Consider the following 21,164-nt stretch of genomic DNA (forward strand, 5'->3'; position numbering starts at 1 on the left):
GTCTGGTTGAATTCGCCTTTGGCATTGTCACTGTTAAATGAAGGGCATTGCTTACTGCCCTCCAATTAAACAAGCAAAATGTCAATGGTGTTATTAAGGTCCGTGTAATAATACACAATTTTACCCGTATTCACTATTCGCCTGTGTCTGTGGATGCTGAGGGAGGATTAGCTAACAATCCTTGTTCAGTTGCACAGGTTTTGGCTAGACGCAGGGATCCTTCAGGCCTCACAGTCCGTGACGTTCTTGCAGATTATTTTCTTACACCTGAGGGGTCCATGCCATGACAAGATAACTTAGTGGTGTGATGTTCGTACTGTTATGTATTTTTATGTTTCTTAAAAGACACAAAATGTGTTAAAACAAGTGCGTATATTTTCGTTTGAAAACCTATATTCAAAATTAAAATGCAAATTCATATCTCATCATTAACAACAATTCTCATTATTATTTACAAGATAATTAAACAAAATAAAGTCTTAAGTCAGGCAAAATGGTAGGCAAAAATAATGAGAGAGGTGATGGGGAGGGCTAGGGTGGACTGGCAGATTGGTTAAGTTGGGTAGATCGATGAGGGGGGACTACATTTGACAATAAGAGTAGCGATGGGTTGTTAGGGAGTTGGTATGGGTATTGTTGTGTGGATCCATAGATAACAGGTCCAGTAGGTTCATATCCAGGATCCTGGTGTGGTTCCCAAGAGCATCTGTGCCTGCGATGGGCAACATTGTAGGTATGGCTGGGAGGTACATGATGCCATCCTTCTACTTGGTGTCAAAACTGTGGCTGTTCGTATTGTGCAGCATGGTAAGCATGTAGCCCATAAGGTGTTGCTGGTGGTTCTGATGCTGCAGGTGGTCCTGTGGCTGGAGGAGTCCTGTGGCTGGTGGATGTCCTAAGGCTGCTGGTAGTAGGGCCTGTGCAGACATGTACTGGCTTGTGCCTGTGTGCCCATCTCTGGTGACTGCTCTCTATGTAATGAAATAAATCTTGGGGGTCACTGGGTGGAATAGCAGCATCAATGAGGTGTAGAATTGCCACATGGTTTGGGTTCCTATTTCAGAGGGAATTTGTTGGGCCAGACTTTAAAAAATGGCCTTCTCGCCATCATCACTTGCGATGCAAGATATATATTCGATCACTCGACTATCTATCTCGCCCCATGTGGGGTTGGTGAGGGCCTCCCTCCTTCTTCTGTGTCTGCGGGGTATTGGTGCTGCTTTTGGGGATATGTCAACAGGGAAGGTGGTGCTACTATTCAGGCCCTGCTTCTCTTGTATGCCGTCCCATTTTTTTTCTCGCAACCATTGACTTGCATTGGCGAGTTTTGTCCAATATATGCAGCCACTTGCAGCATGCTGTGATTTTTTTTTTAGTCCAAGCTGAGGAAAAAATCGCAGATGAACACAAAATCATTCAATAACATTGGTCAGAGTGCAATCCAATTACAATCATCCATTTTAAAAAGATGAGTATGAGCCCTAATCAGCAGAGATTTATAGCAAAGAAAAGCAAAATGGGTTGCTCCTTACAAATGAGTATTTCGTCTTTTTTACATGCAATGATGTAATAGGTTGCTGTGAAGCTCTTCCATTCTTTTTTCCATTCCACTAATCTTGATGAATCTTCTGTCTCATTTAGGCTACTTTCACACTAGCGACGTGCCGACGTACCAACGCATACTGTGAAAATAAAACACAACGGGTGCAGCAGATGCAGTTTTACAATGCATCCGCTGCCCCATTGTGATGTCCGGGCAGGTGGGGGCGGAGTTCCAGCCGCGCATGCGCGGTCGGAAATGGCGGACACGACGCACAAAAAAAGTTACATGTAACATTTTTTGTGCCGACGGTCCACCACAACACGACGCATCCGTCGCATGACGGATACAACGTGTGGCAATGCGTCGCTAATACAAGTGTATGGAGAAAAAACGCATCCTGCAGGCAATTTTGCAGGATGCGTTTTTTCTCCAAAACGACGCATTGCGACGTGCGTCATACGACGCTAGTGTGAAAGCACCCTTAGCTACAGTTGACAGTAATTCACTGTAATGTAAAAGAAATGACAGTTTGTAGTATGTTTCCAAGGAGAATTTCCTCAGTAAATGGAGAGCACATGTCTGAAATGTGGAACACCAGAGATTCCACGTGTCACTATACAAGCTCTTCATGCCAGCACTTGTGGGAAATTCAATGCTAAATTACTATGGGCCCTTCAGCGTAATGACCCTCACAAACTACCTCCTCTGTATATATTTCTATCTAATTAATGAGAATGTAATATATGTTGTACATACTAATGTGGGCTGACAAGAGGATACTGTCTTACCCAGGGGGCAATACATCCATTTCAGTGCAGTGGAACTCAGCATGTGTTCCGCTTTGCTAGGAATATTCACCCTGATTTGAAAATTCTTAGGACAGAGAGGAACATTTATACTTTTATTATTATTATTATTTTTTTTATTTTTTTTGCTTTTAATCTTAAAAGCATTTTTGCAGTGACCAGAATACTGTTTAGGTGTTTAAAAACCATAAAAAGATGAACCTCCTAATAAATGGCCATGCTAAGGCAGACTTGGTGACATAATGGAAGAGGGCTGGCACCAAGGCTAGGTAGAGTACCTAACCCAGTCCTAGGTATGACAGAGAAGGAGGCTTTCTGAGGCTTTAAAGTGAGCCAGACTTCTGTGCCTTTCCATCATGTCACTGATCCAGCCTGAGTCAGAACGAACATGGAAGTGACATTGCTGCGACCATGAGCAATAGTAAGGTCCATTTTTTCCATTTATAAACAATAAACAAGTGGCAGCACTTTTACCCCTAAGTAGTGAGTCCACTTTGTAATCTACAAGATGTGATAGTAAAATAAGAGTCAATTTATGGTCACAATAGTCGTAAATATTTCTCAGATGTGTTGTCAGATATGCTTATGTATTTCTGCTTAAAGTTCCCAACAGTTATCTTCCGTCTTCAACATACTCGGCGATTGCTGAGTCGTGTTATATTGGAGAATAGATAAATCGCGCAACAAAATAAAGGTTTATTTTCAGATTTATAGTAGCAACCCAGATGATCTTTCTGTATCTATATTTTTTCATTTTCTAAACGGGGAAATCCATGAAACCAATAAAAGTTATAGAGGTTCAATGTACTGTACATTGTTTTCATTATGCTCAATCTTTTCTTTCCCTAAATCCCAGCAGTTGCTTATCACCCTCCTTTGATAGCAGTGCACAAGGGTAGCCATTAACTGAATGTGTATTTGGCCATCATCTTTTTTTTTTAGTGTATAAATTAGCTTTAGTCTAGCCATCAGATGGCAACAGTCTCTACTAGATAACTAGGAAAACAATCTGCGACCTTGACCGGGCTTTTGCAGGAGGAGGACCCACCGATGCCAGCCGGGTTCTCAGCTAAATAGGCGTGCACATTCAAGAGTGATAAATTGCAACGCTACCGGCTCCCTTCACCACAGTAGCTATAGTGGCCTATCAGAGGCCGGCATCATGGGCAGCACATAATTTCACTACCATGCACTGCTTGCTGCACCCTCTCCCCCTGCCAGCTATGGAGGAGGAAGAGGGCACTGCTTTCGGAGGGAGCCAGGAAAAGTAAGAAAAATAATTTAGATTTTTATGTTTAAAGTGAGCTGGTCATAAGGATTTTGATAAGTAACCTACAGGCAATGTCATGTTGGCGCTATTATACTGGTTAAAATTATACCTGGGGTGAAGAAATCCGTCTTGTGGTTCTTGTACAATCAGTGTTCATGCTCGTGTTCCATGGTGAGACTGTAAGCAAAGTCTTATCCTGGTGCTCTAGGTCAGAGAAACCAAGGAAAGACCTGCCCACAGGCCGCCTCGAAGCACAAACAGTCTGTCTCTATGATAAGGAACATGTTTATTAGTGATGAGTGAATATACATGTTACTCGAGATTTCCCGAGCACGCTCGGGTGTCCTCCGTTATTTTTTAGTGCTCGGAGATTTAGTTTTCTTCACCGCAGCTGAATGATTTACATCTGTTAGCCAGCTTAATTACCACAATTAATTGCCAGCAACCAGGCAACCCCCACATGTATTTATGCTGGCTAACATATGTAAATCACTCAGCTGCAGCGAAGAAAACTAAATCACCGAGCACTAAAAAATACTCGGAGGACACCTGAGCGTGCTCGGGATATATCGAGTAACGAGTATATTCGCTCATCACTAATGTTTATGCTTCAGGGTGGCCTGTGGGCAGGTCTTTCCTTGGTTTCTCTGGCCTAGAGCACCAGGAGAAGACCCTGCCTACAGTCCCACCCTGGAGCATGAGCATCTCATTAACTGAAAACTTTTAACACTGATTACACAAGAACCACAAGACGGATTTCTTCACCCCAGGTACCAGTTTAATCAGTATAAGGCCAGGATCACACATACGCGAGATACGGCCGAGTCTCGCAGGTGAAAACCCAACTCTAGTGCCGGCACTCCGGAACGCAGCGTGCAGCCGCACAGCAATACATGGAGCTGCACACTCCGCTCCGGAGTGCCGGCACCAGAGCTGGGTTTTCACCTGCGAGACTCGGCCGTATCTCACGTATCTGTGATCCCGGCCTAACAGTGGAAACCTGACAATGTCTGTAGTTTACTTAGCAAAATCCTGCTGACAGGTTCGCTTTAAAAGTGTTTGAGGAAAGCGCCAGGAGGGAGAACATTATTACATAAATAATATCCGGGGCCATTATTATAGGATTAGGGACATTATTACAGGATGGATGACCTTGTTAAAGGATTTGGGCCGTGATGGAGGCATTATTACAGGATGGAAAACATTATTACATAAAGGGCCTAGGGCGGAAAATATTATCACAGGATGGGAACCTTACTACAGAATGGGTGACATTATCACACTGATGACCAAATGGGTAAAAATATTTTGAACTTTGCATAACTAATCATATGCTATTTAGTTGCAAGTCAAATTTATGTATGGTATGGTAAAAATGATTGTCTATGAAATGATGGTAGTCTCATGTTTGAAGCAGTAGTGGATGGTGAGATTTGGAGCCTGAAAGTCAAAAGTTCAAAACATTGTTATTCTTTTGCTCATCAGTGTAAATAAAGGAGCCAGTATGAAGGAGCATTATTACTGGGCACATTATAATAAGGGGTCAGGATGAGGGACATTATAACAGGACTGGAGCCAGTATTAAAGGATTGGGATGGGTTGTAGGACCTTATTAAATAAAGGACCCAGGGCAGGGCAATAATTACAGGATTGGGGGCATTATTACAGCATGTGGCCCAGGACGGGGGACATTATTATAGATTGGAGAGCAGGACAAGTATATGTATTACAGTATAGATGCCAGGATGGGGACATTATTAAAGGATAGGTGCCAGGTTTGGGAACCGTATTACAGAATAGGTGCCAGACCAGGGGACATTATTACAGTATGGAGGGCATATAACAGGATAGGGGCCAGGGCGGGGGACATTATTACAGGGTAGGGGCCAGGACGAAAGACATTATTACAGGATGGAAGACATTATTTACAGGCCACTGCCATATAAATTCCCAATGGATGGGAGTGCTACTGGTGATCATCCAGAAAGATGCTAGTCTTCTGGTCATAATATGCCATCAACTGAATGTAGCTTTTTCTCCTACCACTGGTTGCTCATATGTAACTTTCCATATATCTGTGAAAAGTTGTATCATGCAATTATATACTACACCATGAGTATACTGTGACAGGTATTCATGAAGAGGTTGTTATGGCAGGCACTAATGGGAGCTCTGTTGCTGGTCATTGTGGCTGACGATGGGACACTTTGGATATCACTGGGAGTACTCGAACTAGTTCTCTTATGGGAAAACCATGGCTGGCAATGCTAGGTGGGCATTATTGTCAGCACTGTTTTGTAAACGCAGCAGCTGGCACATTTATAGATTTGCTTCCTCTTTTTGTATCGAGCCTTTAGTCAATGTAATTCAAGTGAAAGGTTTATGTCTCTTCTTTGGGTATTCTTGAACAGCCTACAACAAAAAACAAGATTTAGAACATGTAAGTCTGTAATTCCAAAGTAGATATTCTCATAGAAATGACAAAAGTAGTGACAGACGGCAATATGTCTGAGGGACCATTAAGACTGGTCGATTGTGGCAAGAAAAAAACACTGCTCTGATACATGCCAGTCAAAATTACTGTTATTATGAACAGTTAAGCAAGTTGAAGATTAAATGATTTCTAAAGGGGCTAAAGTTACATGACACATTTCCTTTGTGTTTTAGACAAAAATATATACATATTTTTTAACCCCTTCACCCCCGGAGCTTTTTCCGTTTTTCCGTTTTCGTTTTTCGCTCCCCTCCTTCCCAGAGCCATAACTTTTTTATTTTTCTGTCAATTTGGCCATGTGAGGGCTCATTTTTTGCGGGACGAGTTGTACTTTTGAACGACATCATTGGTTTTACCATGTCGTGTACTAGAAAACGGGAAAAAAATTCCAAGTGCAGTGAAATTGCAAAAAAAGTGCAATCCCACACTTGTTTTTTGCTTGCCTATTTTGCTAGGTTCACTAAATGCTAAAACTGACCTGCCATTATGATTCTCCAGGTCAGTACGAGTTCATAGACACCAAACATGACTAGGTTCTTTTTTACCTAAGTGGTGAAAAAAAATTCCAAACTTTGCAAAAAAATAAATAAATAAAATTGCGCCATTTTCCGATACCCGTAGCGTCTCCATTTTTCGTGATCTGGGGTCGGGTGAGGGCTTATTTTTTGCGTGCCGAGCTGGCATTTTTAATGATAGCATTTCGGTGCAGATACGTTCTTTTGATCGCCCGTTATTGCATTTTAATGCAATGTCGTGGCGACCAAAAAAACGTAAATCTGGCGTTTCGATTTTTTTTTTCATTACGCCGTTTAGCGATCAGGTTAATGCTTTTTTTTTATTGATAGATCGGGCGATTCTGAACACGGCGATACCAAATATGTGTAGGTTGGGCTTTTTTTTTATTGATTTATTTTGATTGGGGCGAAAGGGGGGTGATTTAAACTTTTATATTTTTTTTATTTTTTTCACATTTTTTTTTACTTTTTTTTTTAACTTTTACCATGCTTCTATAGCCTCCATGGGAGGCTAGAAGCAGGCACAGCCCGATCGGCTCTGCTACATAACAGCGATCATCAGATCGCTGTTATGTAGCTAAAATGCAGGTGTGCTGTGAGCGCCGACCACAGGGGGGCGCTCACAGCCACCGGCAATCAGTAACCATAGAGGTCTCCAGGACCTCTATGGTTACAATGCACAAGCATCGCCGACCCCCGATCATGTGACAGGGGTCGGCGATGCGCTCATATCCGGCCGCACGGCCGGATGCGGTAGTTAAATGCCGCTGTCTGAGTTTGACAGCGGCATTTAACTAGTTAATAGCGGCGGGTGATCGCGATTTCACCCGCCGCTATTGCGCGCACATGTCAGCTGTAAAAAACAGCTGACATGTCGCGACTTTGATGTGCGCTCACCGCCGGAGCGCACATCAAAGCGGGGGTCCCGACATGTGACGTACTATTACGTCACATGTCGGGAAGGGGTTAATCTTTTACATTTTAAAAATTGTAAAAAGGAAAATGGCCAGATGGAAGGATTTGTCCACCCTGCATGGTTAGTACCTAGTAGCACCCCCTTTTGAAAGTCAGCCAAGAGTCTTTCAATTCTTGTTTGAGGGATTTTCTTCCATTCTTCCTTGGCAAATTCTTCCAGTTCTATGAGATTCCTGGGTTGTCTTGCACCCACTGCTATTTTGAGGTCTAGTCACAGATTTTCAATGATATTCAGATCAGGGGACTGAGGGCCATTGTAAAACCTTCAGCTTGCGCCTTTTGAGGTAGTCTATTGTTGATTTTGACGTGTGTTTAGGATCCTTATCCATTTGTAGGAGCCATTCTCTTTTCAACTTCAGCTTTTTTACAGATGGTGTTATGTTTGCAGTGGTGTACCGCCAATGGCCGCAGGCTATGCCACTGCTATGGGGCCCATGAGCCGGGGGGGGCCCATTGTAAGCTCCCGCACCAGGCCACCCTCTGTCCCTCATATGGGGAGGTGGAGGTATGATGGAGGTGGAAGTGTCTGCCAATGCTCCCTCCTCCATCATTATTGCTCGTGCGAGCAATGATGATGGAGGAGGAAGCGTCAGCAGACACTTCCACTTCCTCGGTGTCTGACGTGTCAGAGCAGTGGGCATGATGATATCATTACAGTGCGGCCGCTGTTCTGAGATGTGCAGCGCTTCACACCACAGGCTTAGCAGACCGGAGCATCGAGTGGAACAAGGAGGGGTGATCATTGTATTTATTTATTTAAATTAGTGAAGGGTGGCCATAATATTGTATGGAGGAACATGGGGAGTGTATTATATAGTATGGAAGACCATGGGGGTGCATTATATTGTATGGAGGACCATGGGGGGGTTTATTTTATGGAGGACCATGGAAGTGCATTATATTGTATGGAGGACCATGGCGGGTGCATTATATTGTATGGATGCCCATGGGGGTGCATTATATTGTATGGAGGACCATGGAGATTTCATTACATTGTATAGAGGCTCATGAGGAGTGCATTATATTGCATGGAGGACCGTGGGGTGCATTATATTGTATAGAGGACCATAGAGAGTGCATTATATTGTATGGAGGACAATGGGGAGTGCATTTAATTGTACGGAGGCCCATGGGGGTGCATTATATTGTATGGAGGACCATGGGGGGTGCATTATTCTGTATGGAGAACCATGGGGGGTGCATTATATTGTATGGAGGAATATGGGATGTGCACCATACTATATGGAGGATTATGGGGGCGCATTATACTACTAATAATAATAATAATCTTTATATAGCGCCAACATATTCCGCAGCGCTTTACATTTTAACAATTTCATTCACAACAGTCATAAGTAACAATGTTAACATTAATACAATAATTAAAGCAAAATAAGACCCTGCTCATGAGAGCTTACAAACTACAATGAGGTGGGGGTAGACACAAAGTATAGGTGTGTATTTACAATGATGGTCCAGCCATCTTGAGGGAGTGAGGGATAGATAAAGGCCGCATGAGCTGGTCACCAGCCAGTATTTGTGGTGTTGTTGGGTGCGATGGAGTTTGATGGAGGGTTATTCTCAGTCAGATTGTGTGTAGCCCATTCACTCTTATGTGGCACCCCAGGAGTCCGGTTGTGACAGTGGCATCCCTCACAGGGGGTGATGTCATGCCTGGAAGCAAGGAGGGGTCCCCTTACCAGGTGACACGAGCATCCAACACATTCCTGACTCCAGACCAGAAGGGGGAGCTCTAGCACTCGGTTTCAGGGGAGCTTCCCTATAAGTTCTGGCCTGGAGGCAGAGTTAGTGAGACAGTAGTCTGAGTTTGAGAGGAGAGGGGGGAAGTTGAGGAGAACCTGGGGAGTTGAGCTGTAACCAAGCTCATTCCAGAACGGTGCTCTGACAAAACAAACAGGATGCCAGAGTCCTTGGCTGTGTGGGTGCTGTATGCCCTGACAGCCAAATATGGAGGGCAGGGAACTGCAAGCTCCCTGGCCACACTGAACACCTGGAGGCACCACAGCAGACTAAGAGCCCAGGGCTGCCAGTGAAAAGGCAGTGCTTGTGATAGGCTCACGCTGTCTGCAATACAGGTTAGGAACAACATGCAGGAGAGGAACTTGAGCAGAGCTTAAAGCAAGGACCTAAGAAAACAGCCTCTGAACCCACCTGGCTAGGTGGATCCTAAGTTGCTTCCAGGCTGCCCAGACCCCATCAGCACCTGTTACCTGTGCCCCGGACTGCACCTGCAACTAACAAGTAAAGGTAAAGGAAACTGCAGTCCTTGTGTCCTCCTGTCATTTCCCGCACCCTCAGTCCTGCACCTCAACGTATACGATCCCTTACCTACCATACTGGTAGCCCTGGGGCCCCGCTCCACCTGTGGGGAGCAGAACCATCCCAGCTATGTCACCAGCGGTCCCCTTAAGCATCGGCCACTCATTGCCGAATACCATAGGTGGCGTCATGAACTAATCTCCCATAAACTTTATTCCCCTTTCAATTCAGTTTTATTGGATGCCCAGGGCCATGGACAGGGTCACCGCTGCCGTAACAATCCCCTTGAAGAACCGTCTGACCCGGCCCGAGTACCCCACAGCCCTAGCGGGTGCTTCACTTACTCATAAAATGACTTTGATTAGTGAATGTGATAGGCCGCTATGAACAAATGTGTTTTGAGGGAGCGCCTAAAACTCTGCAAGTTGCGGATAGTCCTAATTCCTTGGGGTAGAGCATTCTAAAGGATTGGTGCAACATGGGAGAAGTCTTGGAGCCGGGAGTGGGAGATACGGATTAGTGCAGAGGTTAGTCCAAAGTCGTTTGCAGAGCATAACGAGCGAGTAGGCCGATAAACAGAAATGATAGAGGAGATGTAGAGGGGTACCGCACTGTGGAGAGCTTTGTGGGTGAGAACAAGGAGTTTGAATTGATGCCTATAATGAATGGGCAGCCAGTGCAATGACTGGCGAAGAGCAGACGCATCCGAGGACCGATTAGCCAGATGGACAACCCTAGCAACTGCATTAAGGATTAACTGGAGAGAGGAAAGTCGAGTGAGGGGGAGGCCTATTAATAGAGCATTACAGTAGTCCAGGCAGGAGTGGATCAGGGTGACATTGAGGTGTTTGCTGTTTCCATGTTGAGAAAAGGGCAGATTCTAGATATGTTCTTTAGGTGTGAGCGGGCAAGAGATTGTATATGGGAGGCGAAGGAAATATTATTGTCAAACAAAACACCCAGATAGTGCGCCTACTGCCAGGGTGTTATTATGGTGCCACCCATGGAGATTGAGATGTCAGATTTAGGGAAGATAGTAGATGTCGGGAGCAGAAGTTTACTTTGGAAAGGTTAAGTTTCAGATAGAGAGGGTGCATGATGTTGGAGACAGCAGGTAATCACTGGCGTTCTGTAGTACAGTGGGGGGTAAGGTCAGGGGAGGACCTGTACAGTTGTGTGTCATCAGTATAAAAATGGTACTGAAAGCCAAATCTGCTGATGGCCCCCTTCTCTCTCTACACGGCCCCAATTGGACAGACCAAGGTCTGGGTCATGAGGCACCCCAACAGTGAGAGGAAGAGGAAACGAAGTGGAGCCAGCGAACAATGCACTGAAGGAGCAGGCAGAAAGATAGGAAGAGAACAAAGAGAACAGTGTCCTTAATGCCTATTGACTGGAGCATAGAGAGTAGGAGATGGTGGTCAACAGTGTCGAAAGCTGCAGAGAGGTTGAGAAGAATGAGCAGAGTTGTGACCATTACGTTTGCTGTCAGAAGATCATTGGTCACTTGGATGAGTGCAGTTTCTGTTGAATGTAGGGGGGCGGAAGCCGGACTGTGAAGGATCTAGGAGGGAGTGAGTGGAGAGGTAACATGTAAGGCGGGAGTAGACCAGGCACTCCAAGAGTTTAGAGATGAAGGGGAGGTTGGAGACTTGTCTGTAGTTATTTGTGCAGGATGGGTTGTGTTGTGAACTCTATTTTTGGGCTCCCTCTAGTGGTCACAAGCGGTACTGTGTAGTGTTGTCTTTCTGCAGGTTGGCAGCATCAGCTGGTTCGTTATCCTTGGTTGGTTTCCTATTTAGCTCACCTGGATACTCAGTTCCTTGCCTGCTCTCAATGTATTCAGTGCTCTTCAGATTCCTTGTGACTACCTTGCTCCCAGTCTCTCCAAGACAAGCTACGTTTTTGTTTGTTTATTTTTTGATTATCAGCATTCATCATGTTTCTTGTCCAGCTTGCTAAAATGTGATTTCCTCGCTTGCTGGTTGCTCTAGGGGACTGAGTTTCTCCCCCCACACCGTTAGTTGGTGCGGGGGTTCTTGAAATCTCAGTGTGGATATTTTGTAAGGTTTTTTTACTGACCGCACAGACCCCTTTTCTATTTTCTGCTATCTAGTATTAGTGGGCCTCATTTGCTGAATCTGCTTTCACCCCTGTGTATGTGCCTTCCTCTTACCTCACCGTTATTATTTGTTGGGGGCTTCTATATCTTTGGGGATTATTTCTCTGGAGGCAAGTGAGGTCTTTCTTTCTCTCTAGGGGTAGTTAGTTCCTCAGGCTGGCTCGAGACGTCTAGGATTTTAGACACGTTCACCGGCTACCTTTAGTTTGTTGGATAGGTTCAGATTTGCGGTCAGTCCAGTTTGCCACCTCTCTAGAGCTTGTCCTATGTTTTGTTACTTAGCTGGAGTATTTTGTGATCCTCAACCACTAAGGATCATAACAGGGTTGAGAGGGTTTTTTTAAATAATGGAGTAATGATATAGTGTTTGAAGGATGTGGGGAAAATGCCAGAGGAGAGGGAGAGATTAAAGATTGTAGTTAGGTGATTAGTGACGACGTGATATACTACCATACATATGTAAGAAGGTGGCAGCAACCCTCATTTGCTTCCTCCTATACACTGAGCTCATGCTGCATCCAATGGTTCCCTCAGGTTTACACTGTTCTTCTGTGTGTTAATGTTGCATATTGTCTTGTCATGTATTAATGTGTCATGATTCAAATGTTTTGTCTAATGCTTTGCACACCCTATGTCATTACATATTCTGTGTCATTGCGACTGTATTAAGTTAGTTTAGGGATAGAAGGGGTTAAGAAAAGGGGCAGGTCCAGCAAGTTGACAAGGCAAGAATTTCCTGCTTCTGCCCAGACACCTTGGCACCTTGCTCAGGGCAGGAGGCTCTACATCAGCAGGAGCAGAGGACACCCCAGGTGGGGGAATAAATGACTGCCAAGGACTGATAGGCAGTGTGGACGGGCAGCGGTGCTGCGGGAGCAACTGCAACAGAACTTTTGGTTCCCAGAATCTGGATGGGAGTCATTGATACAGTATGATTGGTGAAGAGGCAGGGAAAGCACAGGAAGAATTACTTTATTTTCCTCATGTTACCCCATGTTCATTAAAAGTTTCTAACGTTTGGACTGAATCATGACCTGTGGTGTATCTGAGGACGCGTTTCCAGCGTGGGGAGAAATCCTGTGATAGAGGTAACTAACTGTGCTGCAGGACTGGGATCTTATCTGTCTTTCTATGTGCAAGGGTCCGGGGTGCTCACTGACTGTGCCTTAGTGGACTCACCCATGACTACCACCCTGTGCCACCTTGTTACATGTACTCGTGTATAAGTCAACCCGAGTATAAGCCGAGGCACCTAATTTTGCCTCACAAAACTGGGAAAACTTATTGACTCGAGTATAAGCTGGGTATGCATTGTCCTCTAATCCCTATTCTGGTATGCATGGTTCCTCATCCCCATCCATGTCTGCATGGCTCCTTATTCCCATCGTTGTCTGGATGGCTCCTTATTCCCATCCTAGTATGCATGGCTCCTTATTCCCATCCTTGTCTGCATGGCTCCTTATAACCATCCTTGTATGTATGGCCCCCATGAGAAAAGCATTAAAAAAATCCCACTTACCTTACCTGCGCGCCCTCGCAGCATCGTTCTGGCTTCAAGCAGCTCTTGTAGCTGGGCAATCACGTGTGACCGCTCATTAAGATAATGATTATTCACCTCTCCATTCCCATAGGCATGGAGTGGAATGAATATTCATTCCCTTAATGAGTGATGACATGTGATCGCCTAGCCGCTGGAGCTGCTGGAAGCCAGAACGAGATGCTGTGAGGGCGCGCAGGGAAGGTAAATAGGATGTTTTTTTTTTCTTTTATACTGGAAACTGGCGGCTGCGGATGTAACTGTGCGCTATAACAGAAATGAATATTCATTGCCAGTGCAGTGAATATTCATTTCTCTTTTGCCTTGGCATAGGCTTCAACCGCAGCCATCGGCTGCGGCCTCCTGTGTCCCCCTGATTCACCACTCCCCCTCCCCTGCTGTAAACTGGGACAATGACTCATGTATAAGCCGAGGGGGGCATTTTCAGCACAAAAAATGTGCTGAAAAACTCTGCTTACACACGGTATATGGAGGATCCTGGGGCACATTATACTATATGGTGGATTATGAAGGGCACATTGTAGTATGTGGAGGATTATGGGGGAGCATTATACTATGTGGAAGGTTGTGAGACTATTATAATATTTGGAAGGCTAAATGTGGGGCCATTATACTTTATGCTAGCAATTATACAGTGTGAAGGTCTATCATACTGTGTGAAGGGCTGTGCAGGGGCCATTATACTATTTGGAGGGAAAGTGCAGGCCATTATACAGTGTGAGGCTATTATACTGTATTTAAGCGCTTTATACTGCATGCAGGGCTGTGTTGGGGGATCATATCATGTTGGGGGTCGCCATACTTTGCCTTGGGAGTTGAGGTGGGGTCACAGTAGGGTTATTGTACTGTGCATGTAGAGGCTAATGTGGAGGACTCCACCATAGGGGTATCCTACTGTTTGGGGGCACTTTTGTTGGCATCATACTTTATGGGGGCAATGAAAAGGGAATCTAGGACTTCAGTAGGAGTAAAATTACAATATAAAGGTTGAAAAGATGTGAGATATGATCTTCTGTGGCCCTGACATTTATTTTATTTTTTGGGGGAACCCAAATAAAACTTCTGCTATGGGACACACTCCAGTCCCAAGTGCGAGAGATCATAAATAAAGTGCATACAGAATATAAAGAAGGGATCATAAATAAATACCAATGGTCAGGAATCCGTGATTCCAATAGCTCCAGCTCCAACGTACGTTTTGCAAGCGTGGTTTTCTCATGAAGTGAAGGGGAAGTGAATGGGGGAAGTATTTCTATGTCACCCAAACCAATCAGAAACAATGATTCCCAGAAACAAATATAATATAATTCATGAAAATTGTAACATTAGAAGAGAATTGTGTAACTATAGTAACATATTAATGTCATTAAAGACAGATTTATTCATATATAAACAATGAAAAGATAGAAAAATACAAAATATATGCGTTCCACAGTGGAACGCATGCTGCAAACAGGCACCCCCAGAACTGGAAATGACATGCTGCGACTGTGCGCTCCAGCGTGGAACGCACAAACAGTGAGAGACCATCGAAAAAACTATTACTAACGCCTTGTTATTGCACCCATAACAATGAAAGAACCTTAAAGGGAACCTGTCACCCCGTTTTTTCGGTATGAGATAAAAATACTGTTAAATAGGGCCTGAGCTGAGCATTACAATAGTGTAGTTTGTGTACCCCGATTCCCCACCTATGCTGCCGAAATACGTTACCGAAGTAGTCGTTTTCGCCTGTCAATCAGGCTGGTCAGGTCAAAAGGGTGTGGTGTCCTCCCCCAGATCTTGCGTAGTTTTCCGTTGGTGGCGTAGTGGTGTGCGCATGTCCAAGGTCCAGAATCCTCTGCCAGGGGATTTCAAAGAGCGCGGTGTCCGTTATTGCATTGGTGATCGGTGGGCGCGGCCATCTTCCTTTGGCCGCGCGTGCGCAGAAGCGGCGCTGTGCTGGCCGCGACGCTCTGCTGGCCGCGGCTTCAGGAAAATGGCCGCCGCGATATCCATCTGCGCACGCGCGGCATCCCGCGGCCATTTTCCTGAAGCCGCGGCCAGCAGAGCGTCGCGGCCAGCACAGCGCCGCTTCTGCGCACGCGCGGCCAAAGGAAGATGGCCGCGCCCACCGATCACCAATGCAATAACGGACACCGCGCTCTTTGAAATCCCCTGGCAGAGGATTCTGGACCTTGGACATGCGCACACCACTACGCCACCAACGGAAAACTACGCAAGATCTGGGGGAGGACACCACACCCTTTTGACCTGACCAGCCTGATTGACAGGCGAAAACGACTACTTCGGTAACGTATTTCGGCAGCATAGGTGGGGAATCGGGGTACACAAACTACACTATTGTAATGCTCAGCTCAGGCCCTATTTAACAGTATTTTTATCTCATACCGAAAAAACGGGGTGACAGGTGCCCTTTAAGCTCCAATATTGTGCACATCACAAAAAACAATATTTGATCCCAGAACACATACATTCTAGACACCTCCCAGAAATGACATATCTCGATCATGCGCACAAGCATTGGAACGCTCCACTGGAGCGCATCAAGATAGAGCGGAAGCAATGTCCCGTGGTAATGTAGAACTACAGCGCACGAGGATAATTAGAATCTCTCAAATAATAGATTATTTCACAAGGACCAGAAATAGAATCAAAAAGTCTGCGCCACTGAGCATAAAAGATAATAAACTATATAATTATTTATTTATATAGCACCATTAATTCCATGGTTATAGATATCATTTACAGTAAAAAAAATTACAATGACAGACTGGTACAGAGGGGAGAGGACCATGTCCTTGCAGACTTTCATTCTACGGGATAATGGGGAAGAGACAGAAGGTCGGGGGTGCAGCAGCTCTGGTGGTGGTGATGCAGCAGATTGGTTATTGCAGGCTGTAGGCTTTCCTGAAGAGATGGGTTTTCAGGTTCCATCTGAAGGATCCGAGGGTGGTGGATAATCGGATGTGTTGAGGCGTGGAATTCCAGAGGATGGGGGATATTCAGGAGAAATCGTGGAGGCGGCTGTGTGAGGAACGAATAAGTGTGGTGGAGAGTTTGCAGAGGGGAGTAGCGAGGAGAAAGGTGGATTAGGCGGGCAGCAGAGTGGAGGACAGACTGGAGTGGTGCAAGAGAGTTAGCGGGGAAGCCACAGAGGAGAGTGTTGCAGTAGTCAAGGCAGGAGATGATGGGGGCATGCACAAGAGTTTTAGTAGATTGAGGGCTGAGGAAGGGACCGATTCTGGCAATATTTTTGAGTTGGAGGCAACAGGAGGTGGCAACAGTTTGGATGTGCGGTTGGAAGGACAGGGCAGAGTTGAGAGTTACTCTGAGGCAGCAGATTACAGGCGCGGGAGAGAGCGTGATGCCGTTTACCATAATAGATAGATCGGGTAGGTGAGATACGCGAGATTGATGAAAGATGATGAGTTCAGTTTTGTCTACATTGAGTTTTAGGAAGTGAGAGGTGAAGGAGGATATGGCTGATAGACACTCCAAGATTCTGGACAGCAGGGAGGTGACATCTGGGCCCAAGAGGTAGATCTGAGTGTCGTCCGCATACAGGTGGTGCTGGAAGCGATAGGACTTTATGAGTTGTCCTAGGCCAAGGGTATAGATGGGAAAAAAGTAGGGGCCCCCAGGACAGAGCCTTGAGGGACACCAACAGAGACACTAACTATATAGAAAGATATGCTATACTGACCGAAGGGAAAAAAGAATAAAACCATGAAACTTTCGAATCAATGACAATATCATCCTTACATATAAAGTACATAATAAAGTGACAAGTGCATAATAAAAAATAATACATAAATGTTGAAATAGGCTCAGAATAAATGGGTATAAAGTGAAAAAAGTGCAGTGCATTACGCGTGCGAACAAGTGACAGAGTGACATAATAGAATAATAAAGTCCATAGAGAACAGTGTGTAAATGGATGAATAGAGACTTCATTTTGAGGGCTTGATGACAGGAACAAAGCTAAAAATCAAAATAAAGAAGTTAAAAACAACAATAAATTCATAAAAACGCACTAAAAGAAATTTGTTCATTGAGGCCTTTGGGTGCTAGTGTGTCCAGTCTGAAAATCCATTTCGCTTCCACTTGGGCAAGGCATTGCTTAAGATCCCCACCTCTAGCATTGAGGGTAACTTGATCAATACCTCTGACCTTGAGTAAAGAATCATCACATTGATGAAACAACTTAAAGTGTTTTGGTAATGTTTTAAGGGATTCAATATAAGGGTTGGTCTGAGCCGCCCTGATATCAAGTACATGTTCTCTTACTCTGTCTGAATTCTCTGGAGTTTAGACCAACATATTTAAGATTACATGGACAACTGGTACAGTAAATCACTGCTGTGGTGGTATATGAAATAGAATAAAGAATTTTAAATGTCTTATTCTCATCAACACTAGAAAAAAACCGCTCACCGTTCTATATTTGGACATGCCACGCATGACCCACATGGACGACAGCCCCACTTCGGGCCCCGTGATCCAAACAAATATTCAGATTTCCTCTTGTAATGACTATGTTCTAAGACATCATGAAAGTTCTGTGAACTTCTATACGTAATAGCAGGTTTTGATGGTAAATATTTGATAAGAATTGGATCTACAGGTAATTGTAAAACTTTCCAATGCCTAGACAGCATTTCACTGACCTCACTCCATCTACAATTGAATGATTGTATATATCATACCTTATCGAAGGACTGTGTTTCCAATTTTTGTTTATGGAGTGCCTGAGAACGATTAGTTATTTTCGCTCGCCAATATCCCTGTTTGATATATAGAGATGAATATCTTCTTTCTCTAAATCTTTCACTCAGGTCTCTACTTTGCTTTTCAAAAAGATCCTCATTGGAACAAATATGTCGCATACGCAGGAACTGCCCCACTGGTATTTCCTGAATTAAGTTCCGCTGATGAGATGATGAAGCATGGAGCAAACTGTTTGTAGAGCTAGGTTTTCAAAAAACATCAGTCTGGATATGTCCAACCTCATCAACTTGTAAAAGAATATCCAAAAATTCTATATTTGATCTTCCTGTTTTTTAGGTCAGATGTAGATTTGTCATTCTGATTCAAACAGTCCATGAAAATCTGTAGTTCCTCCAATGATCCCTGCCAAATGCATAGAATATCATCAATGTACCTCCCTGGTGGGGGAGGTTTAGTCGTAAAGATTCTCCTCTCCCACAGCCCCAAGAACAGATTTGCATAAGAAGATGGACTTGTGGCTGTCAAACAATTTCTATTGATGTCCAATGAAGATGGTGAGTTCTGCTCATTCACTATGGACCTCCTCCAGTTTTAACTCACCCAGAATTTTTTCATTTTTAATGATCAATTAAAGGGAAGGTAAATAGGATGTTTTTTTTTCTTTTATACTGGAAACTGGTGGCTGCGGATGTAACTGTGCGCTATAACAGAAATGAATATTCATTGCCAGTGCAGTGAATATTCATTTCTCTTTAGCCTTGGCACAGGCTTCAACCGCAGCCACCGGCTCCTGTTACCCGCTGCTACACCACTCCCCCTCCCCTGCTGTAAACTGGGACAATGACTTGTATAAGCCGAGGGGGGCATTTTCAGCACAAAAAATGTGCTGAAAAACTCTGCTTACACACGGTATATGGAGGATTATGGGGCACATTATACTATATGGAGGATTATGGAGGGCACATTGTAGTATGTGGAGGATTATGGGGGAGCATTATACTATGTGGAAAGTTGTGAGACTATTATAATATTTGGAGGGCTAAATGTGGGGCCATTATACTTTATGCAAGCAATTATACAGTGTGAAGGTCTATTGTACTGTGTGAAGGGCTGTGTAGGGGCCATTATACTATTTGGAGGGAAAGTGCAGGCCATTATACAGTATGAGGCTATTATACTGTATTTAAGCCCTTTATACTGCATGCAGGGCTGTGTTGGGGGATCATATCATGTTGGGGTTGTCATACTTTGCCTTGGGAGATGAGGTGGGGCACAGTAGGGTTATTGTACTGTGCATGTAGAGGCTCATGTGGAGAACGCCACCATAGAGGTATCCTACTGTGTTTGGGAGCACTTTTGTTGGCATCATACTTTATGGGGGCAATGAAAAGGGAATCTAGGACTTCAGTAGGAGTAAAATTATAATATAAAGGTTGAAAAGTTGTGAGATATGAACTTCTGTGGCCCTGGCATGTATTTTATTTTTTGAGGGGAACCCACATAAAACTTCTGCTATGGCACACACTCCGGTCCCGAGTGCGAGAGATCATAAATAAAGTGCATACAGAATATAAAGAAGGGATCATAAATAAATACCAATGGTCAGGGATCCGTGATTCCAATAGCTCCAACTCCAACGTACGTTTCGCAAGCGTGGTTTTCTCAAGGTGTGAAGGGGAAGTGAATGGGGGAAGTATTTATATGTCACCCAAACCAATCAAAAACAATGATTCCCAGAAACAAATAATATAATATAATTCATGATAATTGTAACATTAGAAGAGTATTGTGTAACTATAGTAACATATTAATGTCAGTAAAGGCAGATTTATTAATATATAAACAATGAAAAGATAGAAAAATACAAAAATATTTATATTTGTGAGTTCTGGTCATTCACTATGGACCTCCTCCAGTTTGCACTCACCCATAATTTTTTTCATTTTTAATGATCAATTCTTCCTGCAGCTCCAGAGTACAGCTATGGGGGCGGCCTTTGCTCCCACTTATGCAAATATTGATCTCAGACTTGGCCGAAGGTTCACCTTCCAACAAGACAATGACCCTAAGCACACAGCTAAAATAACAAAGGAGTGGCCTCAGAACAGCCCTGTGACCATTCTTGACTGGCCCAGCCATAGCCCTGACCTAAACCCAATTGAGCATCTCTGGAGAGACCTGAAAATGGTTGTCCACCAACGTTCACCATCCAACCTGACGAACTGGAGAGGATCCCTAAATCCAGGTGTGAAAAACTTGTTGCTTCATTCCCAAGAAGACTTATGGCTGCCCTAGCTCAAAATGGTGCTTCTACTCAATGCTGAGCAAGGGTCTGAATTCGTATGACCATGTGATATTTCAGTTTTTCTTTTTTATTAAATTTGGAAAAATGTCTTCATTTCAGTTTTTTCTGTCAAGATAGGGTGCAGAGTGTACATTAATGAGAAAAAAATGAACTTATTTGAAGTTACCAAATGGCTGCAATGAAACAAAGAGTTAAAAATTTTAAAGGGGTCTGAATACTTTCCATACCCACTGTAAAAGGGTATTCACATCTTCAAGATCCTATTCCAATATGCAGTAGGTATAAAATTAACAATATTAGCAAATACCTCCAATTAGAAATGTAGTATAGTTTTTCTGATTCACTATATCTCTTTCCTCATGTGCCGGGCAATGCAGGACCTTAGGTATCCATGGTAACGACCACTAGCAACTAGCTAACTTTCACTGTATCAATGGTTGTATCCATGGATACCTAAGGTCTTGCAATGCTTGCACATAAGGAAAGAGACAGTGAATCAGCAGCAAATGCCTTCATTTGGAAATGTAGTACAGTTTTTCTATTATTGTTACTACTACACCAACTA

The sequence above is a fragment of the Ranitomeya variabilis genome, chromosome 1, assembly GCF_051348905.1.
Source record: "Ranitomeya variabilis isolate aRanVar5 chromosome 1, aRanVar5.hap1, whole genome shotgun sequence".
Lineage (NCBI taxonomy): Eukaryota > Metazoa > Chordata > Amphibia > Anura > Dendrobatidae > Ranitomeya > Ranitomeya variabilis.